The sequence below is a fragment of the Paralichthys olivaceus genome, chromosome 6 (genome assembly GCF_024713975.1).
Source record: "Paralichthys olivaceus isolate ysfri-2021 chromosome 6, ASM2471397v2, whole genome shotgun sequence".
Taxonomy (NCBI): domain Eukaryota; kingdom Metazoa; phylum Chordata; class Actinopteri; order Pleuronectiformes; family Paralichthyidae; genus Paralichthys; species Paralichthys olivaceus.
Genome location: NC_091098.1, coordinates 21,784,997 through 21,809,382, shown reverse-complemented (window position 1 = coordinate 21,809,382; position 24,386 = coordinate 21,784,997). Strand labels below are relative to the sequence as shown.

Below are 24,386 nucleotides of genomic sequence, written 5' to 3'. Positions count from 1 at the left end.
CTGCAGATTAACTGATAAACATATTTCAAGTTGCTGAAAGCAGTTGTGATCTTACCATTTTAGAAATTCCATCAGAGAATGATTGAGTTTAAAAATAAACATCTAAAAAGTAAGATCACATTGAATACTTGATCGAATGCAAGGCCCCGATCTGCTCAGTGCTTTAATCATCCCTGCATCTCTGTCATATTGTGATGAACTGTGGGCAGTGGGATATTAGATTAGCCTCTCCTTCTTTTCCATGAATGTTCAATGATCTGTGATTGGACAGGAAGGAGAAAGTGTCTGCAGTGTCTTCATTTAGCTGCAGCCAAAACTTTCCCCTGCGCATTTTGGAACTGCAATAATGCACCTTGACAGTTCCCATATATATTTCCTAAAGGCAGAGTATTGCCACTGATTTCCCAAATGAATTCTATTCGGATTCATAAGGCCTTGATAAATAATTATTTCTTCTCGTATTTGCTCACAGTTTGGGGTTTTCTGCCGTTATTGGTTTGTGGACCTACTTAAATTGTATATAGTGTTTTAGTTTAGCTTCTGTTTCATTGACTCATTAATAGAAAGCGTATTCAAATACATTGGTTAAGTGAAATTACCAATTCATCAATGCAAAACTAAACTAATGTAAGTGAACTTTCTGCACTCAAACTCTTAATTAAGCAAAGTATTTCTAGTATTTTGCAGGAAAATGGCCCCTTTGATTCACTTTTATATTCTATATTTCATTTGTGTGAATAACATTTTGCTTTGTAGTTGAAGTAGTGATTTAACACAGCACAGATTAGTGCAGTGCCTCCCAGCTCAGGTATTGGGCCCCAGAGAGCCACAAAATAAATATGGACAGTTCATGAGATAATTGACGCGGCGGGAAAGAAGTAAAACTAATGTTTATAAAGCTCTGCAACTACAATTGTTATTTGTGTGTAGTAATCTAATCTCTTATAAATCTTCTGGGGAAAATGTCTCTGATCAAAACTCATCGACACCTGGAACATGTCATGAGTCACAAGCCGAGAGAGTTGGAGCTCACGTGGTTAAACTTCAGTAGTTTTTCTAATGTAAAGTCTTTGTCTGAAAAGCAGTGAGTCAAATGCTATGATGGAGCTCGCTCGTTCCTATTTTTGGTTCTGGAAGTTGCCACATCGGATGATCCAAGTAGCTGGAAACTTGTAATTTATTTTGTACCTTGTGGGCAAATACTGTGGTCTAAATTCCAATAAACATCTAAGCTGTGCCATTACATGCAGCCCCACCACTCTGTTGGTGGAGATTATTCCAAAATTCAACCCTGTGGTCATTTATGTGGAGTGCAACTTTGGAGCAAGTATGTTGTGTGTTGTTCTTGGTGGCTTCTAAACACATTAACATCAAAGTAATACACACATATTAAACTTCAGCCACTGATCCTCCGTTATAATTCTGCCTTAATTTGTACAGAGGGAAGGTCAGGACACAAGGTGGGAAATTACACAGGAACTAGTCTTTGACAGAAAAAAAAAAAGAACTCCATTAAATGTAAAATCATGATATGACTCCCTGATGAAGCTCCAGCACGGGCTCCCCTCCTCCTCATAATTGAAACAATGCTGCAGGATAGCAGAAGTCAATGGCACATAATGCATAACAGTGCAATGAATGTATGAGGTTTAATAGATCGTGAAAATGGCAGTCTGATGACAGAGATGGAGCATTTCATTAGAAAGCCTGAATGGAGTCTGTATGGGTGGTTGCTATTGCGCTCTAATACACTGTAATGGAAGACTGGCTGTTGGAGTGCCCACACCTGGAAGGATGGCCTTTTGTTCTCACGATGCACCTAATTACAGTTTCTGAGAGACAGTGCTATTTTTGATCTACTTCTAAGATGGTGAAATACCTGCTCCTACCTACATCTCTACATACACAGTACATGTACATGAATCATGTCAGCCAATAAATACATATTTCAGGTAATGTGGAAATAGAAAAGAGTAGAGAAGAGTATCCAACATATTTATGTTATAATAGAGATTCCCCCCCCTTTTTCTTTTGCAATATCCATAAGATTCAAAGTTGAGTTAAGAGGCCAAATACAAATCAGCTTCAGTTAGGTACAAAATACCTTTGTCAGATTCCACTGATGTTGTTGTGGACAGAGACACAACAATGGTTTGGTGACAAAAGACGAGGTTTATATATATCTGTCGAATAGAAAGTATGCGGCCACTTTGACTTCAGTGATTATCGTCCACTGCTTTGTGGTTAGAGCTCAGATCTTGTGACAATACAACAAATAACTACAATAAATCATCACTCGTCTTCAGAAAAACTCTTACCCAGAAAGATTAAGATTAAGACGTGTCAGCCATTTATACCAGCTAGTTACCATGCTCTTGTTATCATGATAAAGTTTGCTTATTACAACTAAACACCAAGTACAGCTGAGGTTTTTAGGAAATGAAGCATTTGGTCTGAAACTAAACTTAATAACTTTTATTACCTGATGCTGAGAAGGAAAGTTAAGGGATCACGTCCGCTCCAAATGTCACAGCAATCCATCCAATAGGTTTAGACATTTCGCACTGAGCCATAAAAATATGAATCTCTGAGCTAAGTCAGATTGAAATGGAAGGCAGTTTCACTTGGTTGAGAGTATTGAGATTTACACTGGATGTCGTGGCCCTTTCACTGGACGTAGTTTGTTTGTTTTGTGATTTATGCATCATGACAAAGCGTTGCCTCGTCTAATTGAAGTTCCTGTTCACACTGCACTGAAAAAAACAATCTGACGGTTATTAGATCAGATCTGCTCTTCATATCTGTTCAGGCAGCATTATGTCTTCATATCTGATTAATATATTCATATTTGGTTACATCCTTTTACAAAATCAATCTGCCGCAGACGACGGTTTGAACACAAAATATTTTCCTTTGATGTAGCATTTTTAATAAAGTGGCCATTAATCTTGTCCCAGCAGCCTCCAGTATGTTGCTGGTGCAAGTGGAGCTAAATCTAGTGGAACGTCCCAATATATCAAATGCACTCCATACCATGTACTGATATTTCTCTTCATGGATGAGACATCCAGAGGAGAACAGCCAGAGGCATTGTAGCAGGGCCGCTGTGTGTGTGTGTGTGTTAATGTGCATGTGCTTCACGCTGCCAAGTTATGAAGCAGCCGGGGTGTAGAATAGTGTTTGTATTGAATGAGGAGAGTCTACAGAGCCCCCATTACAGCCACGCTGTAAACAAAGACAGGACATGGTGTGTGAGTCAGACAGGAAGTCAGAGGTATCTTGAATCATTGAACAAATGTGGCTCATTGAATATGCTGTCCACGCCTCTCTATGTTCATTCTGCCAAGCTGAAGGAAATACCACCAGTCAGTCATCGCTTCTCTAAATCAAACTTTGGGGTCGAAAGGTTTCAAACCGTGAATGAAACGATATTTACTCTTTATGTTTCTCTACATTGAACATAATTAAAACAAACTACATTAGTTCTAGAGCTTCGACACCAGTTTAGAAAATGAGCTGACCCTTCTGCCTGCAAAACCTTACGAATACTTATATCCGGTGCAACGGCAAGTTATCCTGAAAAACCGTTGTAATGAATAATCTTCAAAGTCACAAAATGTGAAGCCTTTTTATTTTTTTTATTTTTTTTACAATATCTTCTAAAGCATGATTTTCTGTTTGATGTTTACACAACTGCTTGGTTAAAGGAAAGGTTCGACCTTTTGGGTGGAAATATTATTATGTCTTGTCTTCAGGGAGTCAGATGAGAAGGTTCACACCGTTCTCCCCTCTGGACACTAAGCTGACTAACCAGCCGAGCACAAGGGAACGGGGAAACTGTGAGTCTGGCTCCATCCGAAGATAACAAATCAGCACCTCTAAAGGTCACTAATTAACAGCTTAAAGGTCATGAATAAACTTATTATATCATGTTGGTTTAATATGTACATAAAACTGAATCTTCTGTTTCCTTTTGTCAGAGCCAGGCTCGCTGTTTCTCCCCTTTCCCAGTTGTATAGTTTATATAGTGTATATACTTGTAGTATATATATTTATGTGTGGGGTATAAATCTTCACATCTAACTCTGTAAGAATGTGAAGTAGGTTAGATTCCTTTAGGCAAGATTGTGGTCCTGGTTTAATGTTCAAAGATATATTCAACCAAAATATTTTCAGTATTTAACCAAAACAATTATTGCTTTTGCTACACTGCTCGTTGTTGGAAGGTAACAGGGGAGCTGGAGACAATCCCAGCTGATGGTTGGTGAGATGCAGGGTGCACGCTCATCAGTCTATCACAGAGCCAACATAGAAAACAACCTGATTAACCTTAACCACATGTAAGACACATGGGAGCCTCTGTCTGCAGGGTCTGCACATGCTTCATCCACCAGCATTGATCAGCTCCCTACGACTTCTGTGTGGTTCTAATGCACAGTAAGATGGAACAGTGAGTCTGTTGTTGTCTAAAATCACTTGTTCTTTAAGAATAAGACCCACATGGACACCGTGGACCGGTTCGTCTAGCTCCAGGCTAGAGTCTCCAACCGAACCTCAATCTCTATGTCCAGAGTACCTGGAGAAATCAGGAATCAGCCTTCTTACTGTGAGGCAACAATGTAAACGCTGTACCACCGGGCCACCCTCGATCAGAAACAGCGTTCTAATATAACACAAAATATAATCCATGCAGCAGTTGTGTTTCCTCCTAAATGTTGTAAAGCATTTTGTATGTAAACATTATCCGTAGCAGACGGGGGTAGAAGCACGAGGTATTTTAGTTTCATCTTTGTACAGCTCATATATTTCTATATGTTGTATTCCCTCGTTCAATGTACATGTTTGTATCTAACTTCCCACCACATCCATTTCTGTGTGTGGGGGCATGCTTGCATTATGAGTAGCTGTATTTTAATCCCCCACTTTACAGGTGTCAGACATGGTATCCCACCTCGCTCTGCATTAGTAATCAGGACTTGTTGTAAATACAGACATCTCATTACCGGTGAGCTGAAGTGTGGCACTGAGGAAGGGCAAGGGCAATGACAAGGATTCTCTGACTAATGGGCTCTAACAGATCAGCACACCATAAGTGGACCTGCAGTGCACGTAGTAGCCCTACAGGCCCATTATAAAGCAAAACACAACTGAGTGAGACAACTAAAGCCTCTAATGGAAATCTCCCTTTACAATTTAATGTTGTTAAACACAGCACACTCTGTGGATGTTGAGGAGTGCAATGTGATTTCCAGACTGAACTATTGACAGAGATTACAGAGGATGCTGAATAAAACATTGTCCTGCATTTTTTTCCCCCTTTTTTTCTATTTGTCGGAGATTTATTTATTTCTGTGCACTGACAGCATGTCCTACCTGAGCTCATTTGTGCTTGCCAATTAAGTGACCTGATTTAACTGACATGCACATTCAAAGTCAATGTTAATGTGTTCTGCTCAGAGACAGTGGCATTCTGCTTCCTCAAGCTTCCTCCCCTGCATCGGTTCATATTCAATTGGGGAGACAAGGGACCTCGGCACAACAAGGGGAACATGGGATTGCAATTAATCATGTCTAGTGTCTGGCAACAGTGATGCCTGAATCGGTCTGTGAACCAGTTTAGTTTGGAAGATGAACACTTTTTACATCTATCTTCCTTCAGGGCATTGGCAGGCTAATGAGAAAATCTGATCCGAATGGTGGAGCTAATCATTCACAGTGGAACAGAACAGGAGCCAAATAAGATTACTACCTGGTTCACCATGTTTGTACAGGATTCACAGTAAGTTTGTTTCCTTTTAAAACCTGTCAAACAACAACACTGACCTACACTTTTCATTGCAGTCTTGTACTGCAAAGACATTTCCACATGGCCTCTTCTTTGGAGCAATATTGATTTTCTCGGCTATTATTTTAAATGTAGTCTTAGTCCTGTGTCAAATGTCCTTGTTTGTCCTTATTCAAGTTGTAGGCGACTAAACATCTTAGTCAAATAAAACCGTAGCTACTTGATCACTGAAATCTGTTGGAGCCAAAACCAATAATATTTTGTCTTTTGTCTGAAATCTGAAAACACAAGTTGAATAAGTAATTACTGGTAAGTACCCTGTGCTCCATGCTGTGCTGTGATTGTAGGCTGCCAGCCGGTGTAGTCTCAAAATGGTGTGCGCAGCCTAGGTAACAGGTCTGCTATATATATATATATACTCAAATGAAACACTATAATATTCTATTAGGAAGAGATTTTGTTAAGTTTATTTCTTTATTTTTGAGCTGTCTCTTTTCAGTGATACATGTTGATATAGTCACAGTTTGTGTTGAATGACATCGGTGCCATCCAGTCACGGTGTTGTCTTTGTCACGGAGAAGAAGGTTGTTCGTGGACATATTTAAGAGTATTCATTACCAAAATGAACTCTACTTTGGAGCCTGCCTCTGTGGCACACACATTGTAATCAAGGCCAGGAATAGTGCGCAGGGAGCTGGCTGGCTGTTGACTGCAGGATTTAGGAACTCTGCTGTGGCTTCCCACTGCTGCTGGCAAGACATTTCTGCCAGGCGCTGGTGTGCAGAACAAGAACTAATCTGAAGTGGTCTGTTGCAGCTAAAAGAAACTGGCCCTGAGGTCATGCATTATGGGAGAAGTCATTTCTCCGTCTCATTTCCACAATTTTCTGCTGTCGAGATATGTTGAACATTTATCTTGAATACTGGATTTTATCAAGACTCAATAGATTACGTTCAAATCGAACCATGAAATTCAAATCATTCAAAAGCTACTACCTTATTAAAACTGGTTAGAAGTGTAATTTTTGCACTGTACACAAAATAAGCAATATTGTTCATTTGGAGTTTACAGCTTTAAACTTTGACTGCACAAAGACTTTTCTTTTTGAGGCACCAGTGGGTAGTTTACAATCCAGATCTCTTTATTCTGAAGATGTGCTCATAAATATTCATTAGTCGTGGGCAGGCCATAACATTGAAAAAGAAAGTGGGCTCACACATTGTGAATATCAATGGAAAAAAAACAGACGTGGGCCCCTATGAGAGACGTGAACACATATATTTATTTTAGAACATATAAATTATAGTAAATGAATAAAGTCCAGGCAGGATCACATCCAAATGTGGCAAATATCTGTGATTAATGACCCACCAGGGGGCATCACAACCCCTGGCACCATATGACCCTCGGGGGGAATGTGAAGTAACATTATATTGCACACAAATAAAAGTAAATAATGTGAATGTGAAGTTCACAGAACAAGAGTGTCCTACTGTAAATTTCTGTCTATAGGCAGCTGCATGAATCCTGGGTGTCTGTGTTGTTCTGTTGATATATGTGGAGGGTGAACAGGCTGTGAAAACATCATCTGACTAGACTGTTGGCTATATAACCAGAAACAGAAGAACCCTTTAAAATAAAAGGAATCTAATCTATAACTTTACTTATTTTCAAAAGATATTTATAACAGATAAGATACAAAATATGAGTCTAAAAGCACCACAGTTAAAATCCCACTGTGGTCACAATATGTTTATTATATGCTAAATTAACTCTTAAAATGACTCAGGTTGCTATGGCGACACGTGAATCACCGAGTACTGTGAAGATTTCCAAGAGACAAAAAAAAATCCCAATAGAAAGAATGTGATTTAACTGAAACGCAAAAGAACAGGTGACCTAAATGAAAATATGATTTACTTGATGCTGAACACCGGCAGAACAAGAACAGGAAAAAGCATCTGGGTTAACTATGTTACCTGCAACAGGCAAAGTTTACAGAAACAGCCCTTCTAAGAAAAACAGCAGCGTCAGACGTTTCAGCAAATTCCCAAAAACGACCCATGTTTACGCTCCAGCTGTTGAAGTAAATATGACTCATGTCTGTTAGCAGCAAAAGGAGAAAGTATTGTTACGAGATAATGGAGCCACGAAGTCTGAAGAGGGAAGAGGCTGTGGTGAATCAGAAAGAACAAAAGACATTGGAGATTAAAGTTCCCATTTTCATTCTGACAGTTAACATGGGTTTCTTTTTGCCTTTACCAGCCGAAATCCTCTGGTTATCTTTGGCAAAGTAGTTATTTTAACCCAAATCAGGATCTTTGATGAAACATGACCAAGCCATGACTGTGATTGAACCTGTACTTTACTGAGGGTGTGTGTATGAGAGAGATTTAAGGTTAATGTCCACACAATGCTGCAGCTACAAATATTTTACCCCAAGTTCAAAATAAACCCAAAGAAGAGCAATATGTTCAGAACTGAGCCACTGAATCAGGAAGTAGAAACGTTTTGTTAACCAGCAGCAAAATTATCTATTTTGTTCAAAATTCACAAATTTGAATTTACTATAAGTGATTGAACATTATTTTTGTGCTTGATTAAGAAAATATCTCAATAGTTGAAACCACCACGGAGACAAATTAACAAAAAGAGAAATTTGCTCTATTTAAACATACAATATGTAAATTCGGCCGCTAGGGGTCTCTCATTCAAAACAATAACAAAAGACCAAGTTTGATGATGTCGTGAAGCAGAATTAAAGTTTTATTTACTATATTAATGAGTATTCATTATTATTGCATGTGCCTTTAACTTGGACCGAAACTCTATAAGTTATTACTCAGGGTGAGGCGGCTCCGTAAGGATCCTGACTCATTTGAATGAACTCTGCCTGTCGAGAGAAGCAAATGATTTAAAATGTGAGCTGAAGCCAGTTTTGCTGAGGACAGCATGTGGCATTAAAGCCTTTGATAACAAACAAAGATTCATTCCACATCTTGTCAAATGTGTCTTCTTTATGAAGAGCTGTCTTGCTGCGATGGAAAGATTATTTGCTTCATTGTTTGTGTTGTAAATCTTCCAAATTAACCAGAGTGCCAGTGGATGTCATCTCTGATTAGTGTCAACAGGCCTCTAATGAAGATGTTCAACCTGTAGGCGTGCTAGCGCTATCATGCTCTGACTCTGGGATGAGTGAGTAGTATTTCTTATTTATGTTGGAGCATCAGAACAAAACAAAAAAAGTGTCAGAGTGAAACTTTCAAAGTCCAAAGTCTGCAATAAAACTATTTTACCAAGAGACACATATGGCAGAAATGACTAAGCCTTAAAAAAGAACGGAAAGCTTGTTAAAGGATCATAGAGAAAAAGGAATCAGCACTTTGGAAAATAGGATTGTGTCGAGAGAGAGAGGAATCAGGCTCTGCTGCTGTTTGGGAGATGGTCAGACTGTGGTCAGCACGGCGAGGCCACACAGACGTCCCTGTGACGAACAGATGGACGACCAGGAGGAGACAGAGGAGGTGATCCAGAGGGTGGACTCTCCGTGATTATGAAGCAGTGATAAGGAACAGCAGAGGAATGGATGAGTCGCACACAGAGAAAAGGACAGTATGCCAGCCTGCCTGTCTTGTCATTGTCCGTCTGTCTGTCCGTCCATCTGTCTGTCTGTGGACGCGGAAGCGTGCCCTCGCCTTTATCTCAGTGTGAAAAGAAACAGGGGAGAAGCTGACAGAGGAGCTTAATTTATCCCATCCTGTTCCTTTAATGTCACACTAACTCACAGCAGCATGGAAAACGAATTACAAGAAATGACAGTAAACATATCCATGGGTGATTTTCTGGGAATAAGGGGAACATTATCATGTCTGGAACAGATTACAATACGAGGACACTCATTTGGATGTGAAGTAAAGGCTTTTTGCTGACAGTCAGACTCTTATTCTGTTATTGTGTCTCTTGGAGAAAGGTTATTAATGAGTTTTAAAAAAACAGAACACTTTGTTGTGCCATTAGAAAGAAAAACAGCTGGTACATCCCCAAATCTTTATTTATTTTCCTCAAGTGCTGGAAATCTTCAGGGTTTTTTAGTGATGCAAGCTTTTTTTTTTTTTTGCTTGACCTGCCAAAAATAAATTGTGAAGTAATTGTCCCTGTGTCTCCGGGGCAGCACTTCCTCTCAGGCTGTGCACAAACCCCACCTCTGATTGGCAGACCCTCTGCTGACCTATGGTTCGAACCCTAACCTCAATAACCAAGCCAAACAGTGCCGTTTAATCGGTGGATCTCGTCGGGGGTGGTGCGCAGTTTCAGAGAGGCAGCTCAGTTCAGGGCAGGAGAAAGGTCTCTGCACATTTTGCACATCATGTCTTCCAGGAAATACACACAAAAACACCTTCACAATATGTATAGCCATACACACACACACACACACACACACACACACATATATATATATATATATATATATATATATATATATATATATATATATATATATAGTTTTAACTGCAATGCAGTTGCAGCTAGGTAAACATTAAGAAATAAAATCCATTGAAAGCATGACTAAGTTCGAATACAATCTGATGAAGGCCATCAAGTGAAAACCTGACAATATAAGAGGCAAAGAATTTGACTTAATTTAATTTGACTGAAAAAACTCTAACTTAATAGAAACAATATTTGAAAAACACTCCAGGTTCTCTGCAGCTTTAGTTACACAGCACTAATAATCGGATCGTTACAGCTACTATGATATTTACAATCCACCTGACTTCTTATTTGTCTGCCCACAGTTTCATGTATTATTCTTCAGTGAAGGTTGAGAAACTCTTCTTGTGTATAATCACTGTAATGCATGTGCTGTGGATGCTGATGGAGAATTACACTCCAGACAGTGGGATGTTGCTCAAAGGGGAGTGCTGCGGTGATTCACTGAGTCTGTTTCTCACTGTGAGACTGAATTTATGAATGATTAAAGACAGGGAAAATGTGTTTTTGGGATCCTGATGGGTATTTCAAAGCGTTTGGTGTCGGGCTTAAAAAAAAAACGAATTTGTCTGTTTTTCCAAAAACAGAAGGAAATGGTTGATATTAAATGTTTGTGTCTTCACGAAGCATTTCTGTGGTGATGTTAAAGGGTTTCATTTTGAGAGTTGCTGTATTTGCTACTATACGAGACTTTAAAAACATTTTTGAATTTGCAGATCTTAAAATAAATCATCCTCAGTCACTGAAATCCAATGAGGCATTCGAAGTCGATGTGGATGTTGAGCTCGACTGTTTGAACGTAAGGGAAGAAACATGTTCACCAGCAGCAGCAGCAGCAGCATCTTTGACAGTGATGCATTATCCAGTGTGGTGTCACCAAACCAAATGAACCCAGCAAGGCATCACTTGAAAATGATTTAACGTAAAGATGGATTGCAGTTGTTACGATTGGCACCTACATCCACTGTCTTAATTGAATCACATTAGTTTGAAATTGACCGTCTGTCTTCATCTGTGCATTGATCAGACCTACAGACTCCTCTGATTACCCTATGTGAGGAACAACAGCGAGCCAAGTGCAGCGGAAAGGAGAGAGAGAGAGCGAAGGGGGCTTGCAGAGGGGGCTCCCATAGATACAGCTGATGAAGGGGTTTATTGTGTTGTCGGGCACCCCACCACCACCTCCTCTCCATCAGCTCCATGGAGGAACGCACAGCCTCGTTCCTGCTCCAAAAGCCTCCAGCTGCTTCATCTGTTGAGCCTGAGATCAGAGGGGGACCTTGGCCCCCCACACACCCACACACCAGCACTCACAAAGAGAGGGTTTGTAAAGTCTGTGTGAGGCTGAGCTCAATCACAAAATGCCACCAGGAGACTATGAGAGTCAAATCTGCGCAAAGAGAAGCCACAACACAGCTGCTGTGAATGCATGACTGACACCCACCGCCAAACCACACCGATGCTAATGTGTCAGTGTGAAAGAGAGGAAGCACATGCACTTTACCTTTAAATCATCCTCATGCGAGTGAGTCCAAAGTGGTGAAAGTGAACTTCTGTGATCTCTGCTGCCATCCAGCTTTTCTTTCTTTTTCCTCTGCCCTCCAGTCAGCTCCGGAGCCGCCTGCTGTTTGAAGCGCCGCACAGATCAAATTCAAAAAAAAAAAAAAAGGAGGAGGAGGAGGAGAAAGAAAGAGGGAGGAAGAGACAGGTGTGCGGAGTCAGAGCACCAGCATGGTTTTCACAGAGTGGAAACAAAGCTCCTCGGAGGTGTTGGTCCCAGACTGTTCCAAACCTCCCGTTCCTCGATCAACTCCGCAGTTCAGACGCTGTCCACAGTGGCGGGTGGTTCTTAATGAGACTCCAGGGTTTGCAGAGATTCCCCCACTTTTCCTCCTCTTCCACTCCTTCCTCTCCTGCTGCTCCTGTTCCACTGCACAGATCTTCCCTCCCACCGGCGCACGCAAGACTGGGGGAAAAAAAGAAAAGAGCTCTCCTCGTTTTTTTCCTCTATATTTTTCTAAGTGCTGCACATCACAAAGCTTCGTCTCACACTGCCTGCGCTGCTAACGCATTCCACGAGCACAACAACAGCAAAAGACAAAGAAAGAGACAGGAACTGAATGCGTAAAATCGATGCTTGAAAAATGACATCGAAATCAGTCGTATTTAAAAACAGATCGATAACTTTAACTCCGAGGTCCGGGCCAATGAATCTTTTAATTGGATTAAGACACAGACAGAGGTGGTGTGTGTGTTTTTGAAATGCAGTCTTCACATGGTGTGAGAGATGGTTTGCAGCAGCTGATGGGTCGTTTCAGGAGTTTTGTCTCGTGCAGCCACAAGAGGAAGACGGAGGAATGTGAACAAGCTGCTTTCCTCTTTTGTTGGGAGAAATCCTGCAGAGATCACAACCTGCTCAACTCTCTCTCTCTCGTTCGTTCTCTCTCTCTCTCTATATATATATATATATGTGTGTGTGTGTGTGTGTGTGTGTCTGTATGTATCTTCCACTCTGGCTCTCACTCCCCCTGACATCTGCATTTACCGCGCACTGATGTGGGGATGCGCGGCTCAAGAAATTACGCATGACGCATCCCTGCCCCACTGGGTGGTTTAAACGCAGTAACACACGGTGAATGCATATTTGTGTGTCTGTGTGTGTGTGTGTGTGTGTGTGTGCGTGTGTGTGTGTGTGTGTGCGTGTGGGAGGTTGGACTTAAACAAACTGCGCAGGAAGCGTGTGTCCAAATCCACCGTGCACCACTCGAGTATTCAATTTCATTCTTAAGGCGCCGACTAGCGCATCTTTGGCTCCACTGCCTCCGCTCCTGCTTCTCTGTCTCCGCCCGTGTGAGTATGCTTGTGTGCAGGAGCTGCTCCCCCGCCACGCACACATGTGTTTTAATCACGCACGCGTGTGATTCAATCACACACACACACACACACACACACGCGCGCACCGCTCTCTCTCTCTGTTGGCCATCACTCAATGATCACCTCGCCTTCGTCCCTCGGGTAATTTCGACATGTTCATTGGAGTCGCGTTCCTTTATCTGTTTATCGTTACCGCTGCTGATTGCAGTTAGGCCTATCGATCCATCAGTCTAATCAGTGGCACCACACTCCTCCAGTGATGAGCGGGCACAGCTCGTCCAGCGGCTTCTGTTTCCATGCTGCTCTTTAAGATGTGTTAGGGACGAACTGTGACACCACAAAGTCTGGAAGCTGAAAAACAACGTTACTGTAAAATGAGGAGGGTTTAACACTTTATTTGCATTTAAAAACACATGTACAACACTTTCTGATGTACAACAGCCACCAAATGCTGGATTCAAATCAGTTGATCATGATTTTAGTTATCTTTTCAATTATTAACTATTTTAGTTATGTCTGTGGAAGGCGGATCTCTGAGGTTTCTATTTGTCTTATTTCATGTTAAAAGGTTCTTTGGGTAGTTTTCCTGAGACTAGTTGAGGTTTAAGGGCAGAAGATGTCACATCTTGTTAAACCCTTAGAGGCAAATTGGGTTTTGTGAATGTGAAAAGTTAATTATTGATTAATTGATTGATATTTTCTTCTTGCTGCAGAATTGATGACTCACTAGAAACCAGTTATTTCTAACTGATGGTTTATGACTGAGGCCACTCATATTAACTGCAGACAGGATGGTTCATTGTTTCACTCATATTATAGTAGTGAAGTACTGAAACTATTGGTTCCCATCACGCTTGAGCAAGCTTTTGTTAAAAGTCGGTAAACAGTCCATGTGGAGAGTAAAAGAGGAGGAATCTTTAATTTATCTGCATCCATGTGCAGGAAGCTGTTCATAGAGATCAGCCAACATCCTCTGGACCTTAAACACCTGCAAAAAGTATCACTGTTTGTGTTAAGTGATAAGAAACCTTTTGATTTGTGTGATAAGAGAAACTAAATTGTGAATGAAAGATGGAGTCTTGGCCCGGAAATTCACTGTCTACACCAGAAGCCCCCAAAAATTGACCATTGCCCCCAGAGGCTAATTAGTGTCAGACAACAGCCGATAGGGGGATTGCAAATATTCAGGCACCTCTATGGATTATTGGTGCCTAATCTCCAGGGTGAATAATGTTAAGTTTGGTTCTTGTGAAATATTTAGATATCTCGTATATCTTTGCTGTTTTTGATTTTATCGCCGCTCCAAGGATTGTTTAATAAATGATGCAAAAACAAACGTTACTAAACTTGATGTAAAAAAGCCATTAGGGCACAAACATTTCTTTAGCAGAGTATGTACTGTAACTCACAGTGGAAAAACAGCCGTAAACAACTTCGGATAGCCCCGTGTTTTACTTTCTCAGCTTGTTAGTGCAAAATTCATGAGAAAATGTCAAACATAAAAAGCTTGCCACATTTTTTAAAGCCAAATATGAAATAAATCAAGATGAATAGTGCTCTGGTGTTACCATATAACAGGAACCCTAATTTCTGATGGGGTGTAATGCTGCTCATACTGAAACTCGAGATGCAGTTATTTGGATTCCTGCTAATATTTATGGCTATCTGTCTCCTGCCAGGGTGGTGATGCAGTGCACACGGAGCGAACCAGGCTAACAGGGCTCCTAATGAAAGCGTTGAGAGTGCTGCGAGTCAGCACACCACAATAAATATGTCTTCAGCGGAGGATCTTCAGTTTTTCAGTAAATCTGACGAGCGTTTCATGGGGCTCGGTGCTTTGCCAGGTTCGTCAATAAATCATATGTTCAAAGCTCCGCTCAAAGACTTGGATGTGGACAAACAGATGAGAACCTGGAACAGGTCTCACAACGTGTTCTTTATGATTAATAAATTAAAAGGAGCCACTCATTCCATTTTAATGTACGGTTGTGAATTTGGGCTTTTATTATGCATGCTATCGTGAGTCAGACCACACCATTACCAACAGATTATGATCAAGCAGAAAATGGGCACCGTTAACCCATTTATATCTATCTATCCATCCGTCTATCTATCAGTCTATCTATCTTTGTATCTGTCTGTCAATCTATCTGTCTATGTATCTGTCTATCAATCTAAGTATCTGTCAACCTATCAATCTATCATCTGTCTATCTATACATCCGTCTGTCTGTCCGTCCAGTAGGTAGGTTTTTCAGGCCGTTACCAGTTCATGTCACACTTAAGATAATAAAAACACACTTTAAATCCAAAAAATCATTCTGTAAACAAAGCTGGTGGTTTGGCACATGAGCACACAGCAGATGAAGGGATCGATCTGTGATCGCACCTTGCTGTAATCACAGATGGATGTGTGATGTACATGTTACATAACCAAACATCAACAGGAAATACATGAGGTAACAGGGTTAAGACAGGTTTATGGTTATATATGTGAGATCCTTAACTTTAATGTAGCATCCAACAACTATTTTACATGTAAAGATATAGTGGTGGAGTGACGGTGTCATGAGCAGAGAATTAAGTCCTTCTCCTTCAGTGTTCTTTGAGTTGGTAGTCAGTCCGAGCTGGTGTTGGCGTTAGTGCATGTGAGGCCCTTCCTATGTTTGCGAGCAAGATGCACCCAGCTCCAACTCAAGGGATGTAACCATGACACCTGGGTGGACATGATTCAATCTTCTGTACTCTGTGATGACTTTCAATGTACACAAACACCACACACGTCTGCCACCTGCTCACCACAGTGCAGTTACATTAGAAACACAGCAGCTACACATTATGTCGACATTCTATGAGCAGTATATGTCAATGCTAGCCATGCTAACTATCTCTGTGTGAGTGGGTGCCGCCCATGTACTGTATATAAAAATCGATGTAGACTCCAGGTCCGGGTGTCTGAAACCTGTATTCTACTCTGCTGGTTGCAAAAAAATAAAACGGTTCATTTCTCTAAAAGTCCGCGAGAAGATGATTCTACTTCTGATTTGAATTAAAACATGAGTGAACATTTCCAAACAGTTTGTGTTCTCATGCACTATAGTCTCAAGTCTTCTTCAATACAGCGTGGTGTTGACTTATGTGATTGGCAGCTGGTGCCATCCAATGGGTGCAGGTTGGAGGTGTAGGTGGTTGCGGAGTGTCCTTAAGCTCTCAGGCAGGCTCCACCCCCCCCCCCCCCCCCCCCCCCCGATAATTTTTAAAAACACACATTCACCAACTGCAGCATGTCACTCAGTTCTCAAAGACTCAGACCGTGACAGGACCAGGGAGGAGGAAATGAAAAGATTCCATTTCACCATGGCAACTAGCTGAATTGTTTCAGTTGTGCTTCTGGTTGTGTGTTTAATTTCACTGAGCTTCACAACACGACTATAAAAGCAACACCTTTCTGAGAAGCACATTTGTTTCGGTCCAAGATGTTGGTGCTACAGCGACACGTGATGACAGTCACTGTCGGTTGTATGACCTTTAAGAAGAGGTTGTTGTGTTACAGCGTATTGCAGCTATCTGACGATCCCATTCACACACACTCATCCATACTTTGGGAGGGGATGGTAGAGGTTACAGCCACATGTTGGGACGGGCACTTTCAGTTTTCAGGACAGGACAGCAGAGTTCTGGGCGTTGGGCCATGGATCTGTCTGGCCCGGTGTCCTGCTTAGCAACACTGCAGCTCTCCACAGATGTAAATGTAACTGCAGGTGGCCTTCACAGCATTAAGCATTGCTTAACAGTACAGTAACCTCTCTGCTCTCATAGCCAGTGTGGAATTGTATTCATGTAGATGTGTGTGTTTGCTTTTTAGTGTTTTATTGTTTCAGCATAAACTATTGACATTTTCTATTCCATTTTTCCTGCATATGCTTATTGACTCAACCCAGCAGAGTAGTTCAAGCTCCAAAAGCCACTGAGCCTTTGCAAATAATGAATAGACTCAGAATCACAACAGATTTCTGCCAAGTGAGACATTAGGTGTGATTGTCCAACAGTTGGAACTGGCAGCAGATCACACAGAGGAGAGGGTGAGTCTGTCTGAAGACACGACTAGGTACCGTATACACAGTGGAGCAGGTTTTACATCTTTTATTCTGACCGTTAATATTTCAATGTAAGTGATTTGGTACCAAATCCTCTGTCCTCGTTTTGTGCATAACTATATTCCAACATTCCTAACATGAGGTTTCAACTCCCCACACTGCTGAGATCCACTGGAGGGACTGTACATTGAGGGAATTTCATTCCATTTTATTTGTGTAAACTGAAGCTTCACATTAATTAAAAATAAACTTCTAAATGAACTTTTTTGTATCGTGTGCCAGAACAGTGAACATGAGGGATGATTACAGCAAGAAAAAAACATTGTAAAGGTAAAAAAAATATGAGCATCTAACTACTGTTTCAGGACAGATTTGAATAATGGAGAGCCTGCAGTATCATTAAAGGCCCTTTGACATACTCTTGGGACGAACAATCGTGAGAGAGAAATCTGTAGTATTCGGTACTAACCAATGAAGTCTGTGATGAATGGTGCAGAAGAATGTTCACTTGTACTATTTCACCAGCTTACGAGGTACCAAAACTGCAGCAGAGGACACACTGTCATGGGCTTGGCTTGGACGGTGTGTCCTCCAGTATTCTTCCCCAGTCAACTTATTCTTCCACCAAAGAAAATGTAAACAAAGAAAAGTTTAAATGTGATACAAGGAATTAAATATTGACTTATAATACTGAAAAGAAATGGACAGCACGTCATTGAAAAACATTGGTCTTTGATTAAATTGAGACAAGTTCACCAGTATCCAATTTAGAGACTTGACGACTGCAACCATCTCAGAAACTCAAAACCCAAATCCCTCAAACTGCTGTTATGTTTACAAAGGAAACATAATAACCTGAAATAATGCACAATACACCGGGAAAACAGGGCAATGCTGAGAAATATAAATACTTTCGGCAAATTCACTACTTTCCGTATTGACTTCTTTTCCTTCCCCGCTGGACTTCATACTTTTCTCCTGCTCCAATTTAGTTTTATTACTTTTTCGTCTTTCTCCTCCATTTTCAGACCAAAAGAGCTGACGCATGATGGAAGTTTGTGACACGCTCTTGCTTGCGGCTGTTTTTCTTTCTATTTAAATCGCAGCATTAAAATTCACAAGACTTTCATCGCACCATCTGACAAGCCTCAAAGTTTTATATCATCACCATCAGAAACAGATTAAGATCAAGTGTTTTTACACACACCTCAGACACAGTTAGAATGTTCTTATCACACAGTTCAGTTCCTGTTTTAATGCTTCAATTAGCACTCACTTTCCATCCTGTTAAAATTACCTGCTTATTTGACACAATCTGCATTAGAAATAAGGTCATTTCTAATGTCACGTCATTGTAGATACTTGCTGCAGTTAGTCTAGATTGATTGGGATGTAAGTAGGTTTGGGCTTTTTTTTTAATCAAAGCACACTGTACAACATTTAATATTTAATTCACCCCTCTCACTCAGCCTGTAATAAAAAATGTTAAGTCAAGTTTCTTCCTGTTGCCATTCATCACCAGCACAGTGCGTCTCAGAGGAATTTACAGGCATCAAGCCTCCCAATCAATCACACGACAACATTTAGTAAAAGAGCAGCACAGCAAAATCAAAGCACGGGATACAAAGACGAGTGGGGAGAGGAGGAATCACTCCAGATGTTAGTCTTTTTAATGCACGGTGTAAAACAAATGCACTCTATTTACTTAGACTAAATCTTAGAGAGTTTATATGATGCTGTGGTGATTTTGATAGCACTTATATAAAAAACACTAATGGCTATAAAAGTATTCCACACGACGGACAGATGATCCGAAACATGATTGAATCATTGTTGTTGTAGAAAAAATTAACTATGAATCTCTGCTCAGAGAAATAAACTTAACACAGTTTTATACAGCAACGCAAAATATGTTAACCACAAAGGCTACAGTTTAACAACACACAACTGTTGTGGAGCTAATCTCAAACTGTACACACTCATAAATAGCAGCCCACTAAATGTGACTGTTGGTTCATTAGTCCTGGAAGAATAAACGAAAATATCTCATGATGCAACGTTAAACAGAGAGAAAAATGAACTCCTGACAAACAACACCCGTGAAAACATAGTTTCCTCAGAGGACGTAACAAACGGATTCATTGTTTCTACAAAGACGACTGCAGACTTGGTTTGTCTGATTGACCCGATAAGTTTTGATTTCAACCTTTGAGGGACGTCGACTCTACACAGGACATAGTTAAAGGGAACAGTTCAATCTAGAGTTGAAACAATTTGTGAAGGAACAAAGTCAAGTATTTAGCTGTTTGATCTTCTTAAATGTGAGTGTTGCGTTTCCCAGTTTCATACACAACTGAAAACGGATTATTTGGAGTTTTATAGTCTTCAGACAAAAACAGCAAACTGAGTATGTTTGGTTTCTTGGAGATTGTCAGCTGGCATTTTTCACCATTTTGGGACTTTTATTGAAAAAGCAATTCAAGGAAAATGAACACAATGGTTAGTTGCAGTTTCATTTGAAATCATACATTCAGGTATTTTCCGGATATTTCATTCAAAAAAGCTGATTCCATTGCTGTTAATGTTTGTATGAGCACAGCTCTGCATGGCATGGAGAAAATGCGTTCTGATAAACCTTGGCTGAAACGATCAACTTCCTGCTTTCAGGTTCAGTCTGTGGATGATCCCAAACTGACCAAGGATCCTGGTAAATTATGGATGAGCAGCCTGGCAACCAAATAACTGCATTCAGTGGTAGTGCTTGCAGGAAAATATGAAGTAGTATTGAACGTTTTCTTTACGGAAGTAGCCTCATCGGTGGCCCTTGTGGTCAAAGTGTATGTTATTTGGGTTTCTCTTCGATATTTTCTCTGTTCATAGAATAAGTCTATAGAAGAAAAACATTTATTCGCTTTCTTGTCGTGATTCTGATGAGGAGACTGATACCACTCTCTTATCTGTCAGCCTGCAGCCAGTTCACTTAACTCAGCAAAAGGGAATCAGCTACAGCACGGCTCTGTCTTACAGAAATTCCGCCTACCAGCTCGTCTAAAGCGTAGAGTATGATTTATCTTGTTTGTTTAATCTGCTGTGTCGAAGCAAAATATCAAAGTATTCTTCTAATGAACCAGTATTGAGTACAGCCTACGCTTTGCGCTGTTAAAAACAGCGAGCTATGAAAACTTCCTGTTTCAGTTGAAACTGAATTTTCACTTCTTCACTCAGACGTGTTTTTCTTTCCATCCTCTCCTTCATCCGTTGCCACAGTTTATCTAGGTTGAGAGTGTCGCCTGCTATACATTGTGTGAATGTAATCCAATTCAGGGAAAGGTTTGCAGCTGTGGCCATGAGTCATTGTTATACATTGAGACACCCTATCTGGAAAAAGCCACCGAACCGCCTTTACAATCACAGCATGCAGGATAAGGCATGTTTGGTTTTAATCCTCAGAGGCAGCTGCAGTCGGAGCACAACTACTCTTCTGTGGCAGATGAACCTGTGACGTGTGGGAGATGAGGCTTCCTTAGATGAACCCACAAATATATTTACACATGAAAACCCTGTTTATTCAACAGGATTATCAATGGCCAGCTGCAGAATAAAAGCTGTTCAGGGTTACATTAGAGGAATATACAAAGATTTAACTACTGTCAGAATGCAAATGTATTTGCAGTAGCATTTACATGCAGCATCCCATAATCGTGGAAAGATGTTCCCCCTGGACACAATGAACATTTTAAACAGAGTTATGGCTCTGTCTGAAGATGCATAAAGTACATTGAGCATTCCAGCTTATCTTAATTGCTTCTGCTTGTGATATTCCTCAGCACTCCATCAAAACTAAACCGCCTTTACTGTTGCAGTGTTGACGATAACTCACTTTGTGTTTTTGCTATACAACGGTTTCTATGAGGATTAAAAAGCAGCTTAAATATGTTTGTTATAAACCTGCAAACTGTGTGAGACAGAAGAGGTAAACCAGCAGGATATTTACTCAGGGGAATATAATATTAGTTATAAGAAACAGAAATGGGACACAAGTTGGAAACTGACTACCAGCTGAACTTATCCCAGGTAAACATCCACATGCTCTGTGGAACGAAAATGAAAAATATTTAAATAAATACATTTGACTGGAAGCAGCGTTATTTACTCCATGTGTTTAGCCTCTGTTATCCTCTCAGCACGGAGCCATGTTCACGTTGTACTTTCTTACCAACTCTTAAAGTCTCTACTCAAACAACCTCCACCATTGTTGACATTTCCTCCATGTGTCCTTGTTTGTCTCACTTGAACTATTAGCTTCACTTCCCCCACACAATTTCCACTGGTACTGCTCAGAATAAATTCGCCTCTGAGCTGAATGTTTTGCTTAAATATATATATTGTATAGAAATTGCCAAATCATCTAAATCTCTTCCTGGTTTCTGATGGTTTCTGTCGAGTGTGTTTATCTTTTTTACAGTTATTCATTAAATATTAACCTGTGTATAGTTACATCTAAATACATTTAAAGAAATGATTAAAGTGACATCAAGCCACAACTTGCTGTTTTTATACAATTCTGAAAAATCTGTGCTTGTTATTGAGCTTGACACAGATGTGAGAGGTAAGATAGAGCCAAACTACTGCAGGGTGTAATCCCAAAGCAAAAAAATAGTCCGCCTATCTTTCCTGCGTTTGTTGCCCTGGTTGTTTGTTGTGACTTTCTATCAGTTCCTCTATTTCTTCATGTTCTGCTGTGAAAAAGCTTTTTTTCATTGTGTTGCTCTGATGTGGAGGACACATACAGACAAAGCATTTCTCAAATAAAATACCTTAACCGGAGCTATTGCACAAGTTTTCGCTCTGAAACTGAAGGTAACCTTTAAACCGTAGCTGGTTGGAAATGTCACCACCATGTTTACCTTCTTTCCGCTGTTGTAGCGAAATGAGCCACACGCTGGAAATAGAGAGGACGGCTCTGTGATCTTCTCCACTGCAGCAGCTTGAATGAAGATTGTCCACGAGTAAACAATGGCTGAGCAGTCTTTTCCCATTGACCAAACCCTCCTCCAATTACTTCCTTGTCTCTCCTTTCCTCCATTCTCATTTGTTACATCCTCTGTGACCTTTCCGTCAGGCTGTGGCAGCAGTCAGACGTCAGTGTGTGAGCATATCATTGATGGAGGGATGGAGGTCATTACCAGCAGTTGTCTTGAAGAGGGCTTGAATCCCCCAGAAAGCTAAAGCCAGCACACGCCCTGTAGAGCGAGCTAAATTACTGACCAGACCTAATTGGTTCCTTGTATGGGCTGTGATGCAAGCAGGATGTGACACTTAAGGCTAGACTTCCTCTGCTGTCTGCCCTTTGTGTCAGTGCCATTAACCTTTCCTTTCTGCCTTCTCTTCTGTGTTTTTACGTTCAATTAAAGGCACAATTTAAATAAGCTGCAGTAGACAGACTAAGAGCTTGGTCACAGGCCATGTAAAAGGAAATAATTGCACCCTAAGTTCCTATTCTGAGCGAACTTGGTTTTTAAGAGGTGAAGATCTCCAGGGTTTTGAATGTATTGGCCTGTTGAGCTTCATGAGGCTGAAATGGTTTGCACAAGCTTTATTGTATGTGTGAAAATTACGTGAATTAAATCTCAGGGAGGGGAGGAAAACGAAAGGTTAGACTTTTTTCAATTTTGCACAAGTAGATTAAACGTGAAATTATACAGAATATAAGAATATATCAAACCACTAATGTTACACAATATGACTGCCTCTACGAAATGACTCAGATGAATTTGTGAAATTATACTTCAGTTTTAGTAACAAGTATAGTTCTCTTTTAACACATACATACAGTTCAGCAATTTGATGAGACTGTATCAAAAACTGTTTATTCTCAACATTTCGTCCATATTCCAAGAATCCCCCCAAAAATTATTTCTCTGATTTATTTTGAATTTGTTATATATTTATATTTACATTTGTTTTAATTCATTCACAAAATGCAAGAAGATCTTCTTATTTTGAATTTATTCAGAACATTTAGAGTTTATTCTCAAAATACAAAAACATCTTCCTATAATTCAGTTTGAATTTATTCTAGATGTTTACACTTTTTTCATTAAGTACAAAAAAGGTTCACATTTTTCCAATTTATTCCTAAGGTACAGAATATTCCCTTTGATTCCTCTTGATTCTCATTCATTCAACTTTTTTCATGAAATACAAAAAGAAATCTTCCTCCTCATTTTTTTTTCACATGTCTGCAAGTACTCTTCCATAGAAAAGATCTAAAATATGTGCATGAGTGTGTTTATTTGTCAGTGTGTTTCTACAACGTACAGTGTGGACTGCAGTGAATACAGATAAAATAAGAAACTCTTCATCAGCAAAACTGTCAATACTTCCAATAATGTATATCCAGAGGGAACAATACTTTCTAAATTCTGCAAAGTGAAGCCTTACTTGGGTGTCAGCCTGTTGGGATATAATGATATTTGGTGTGTATTGTCAGTGCTGTGTAATTAATCATAAGTCCTAACTGCATTCACAGGCTCCCCTTTGGTTAATTGGACTACAGCTGCAGAATGGACTAAGCGATGATTTATTCAGCACGCAGGCGGAGCGCTGCCCCAGAATCCTCCTCCTCCTTCCAGGTACCAAGGATGGATGGCTCACTCCTGCACTCAGGTACCCTCCTGTCCTCCTCCATTCCTCAGGCCAATCCACTCTGAGGGCACATTTACAAGACAGGCTTCAGGGTGGCAAAGTGAGAGGAGGTAAGGTACAATCAAATCAGTTCTCTTTCTTTTCTCCAGTTTGAACTGGAAACAAGCGATAAAGCTTTTGACCATCTGAAGAAGCTATAGCAAGTGAACTTTCTCACAATGTTGGCAAGTAAAACCAGAAACCATGGCCAGCCAAAGGTGAGGCCCCTCGCACATTTGCTGTCCTCCTCATGTCATGGGTCTCTGCTTTATTTACTGGCCATGCTGAGAGCCAGGCCGGCAACTACATCATTTCAGGCTTGTTGGCAAGCGGAGCCCCTGTGCCAACCTTCTTTTATAGTGTTTTATCAAAGGTTAACATCGTTTGGTCACACAGATAGAGTGTAAGAGTGTGGTTAAGACAAAGAAGAAGTGCTTTACAAGTGGAGTAACA

At 40.4% G+C, this 24,386-nt stretch overlaps 1 protein-coding gene and 1 long non-coding RNA gene across 4 annotated transcripts in view; one reads left to right on the top strand and one right to left on the bottom strand.

The window, feature by feature from the left end:
• Nucleotides 1-23,167, bottom strand: part of LOC109635196 (metabotropic glutamate receptor 4-like) — a 167,182-nt gene extending 144,015 nt beyond the window's left edge. The window contains exons 1-2 of one of the 2 annotated variants that reach the window (XM_069526000.1): nt 22,154-23,167; nt 11,781-12,242 (exon numbers count right to left, since the gene is read on the bottom strand). The gene's annotated coding sequence lies outside the window, so the exon portion shown is untranslated. The remainder of the gene's footprint in view (nt 1-11,780; nt 12,243-22,153) is intronic. The other variant, XM_069525999.1, reaches the window with a different exon arrangement.
• Nucleotides 1-24,262, top strand: part of LOC138410437 (uncharacterized) — a 211,632-nt gene extending 187,370 nt beyond the window's left edge. The window contains exon 3 of one of the 2 annotated variants that reach the window (XR_011243130.1): nt 23,779-24,262. This is a non-coding gene — a long non-coding RNA (uncharacterized lncRNA). Of the gene's footprint in view, nt 1-14,829; nt 16,368-23,778 lie in introns of those variants that run through there. The other variant, XR_011243135.1, reaches the window with a different exon arrangement.
• Nucleotides 24,263-24,386: the final 124 nt, after the last annotated feature.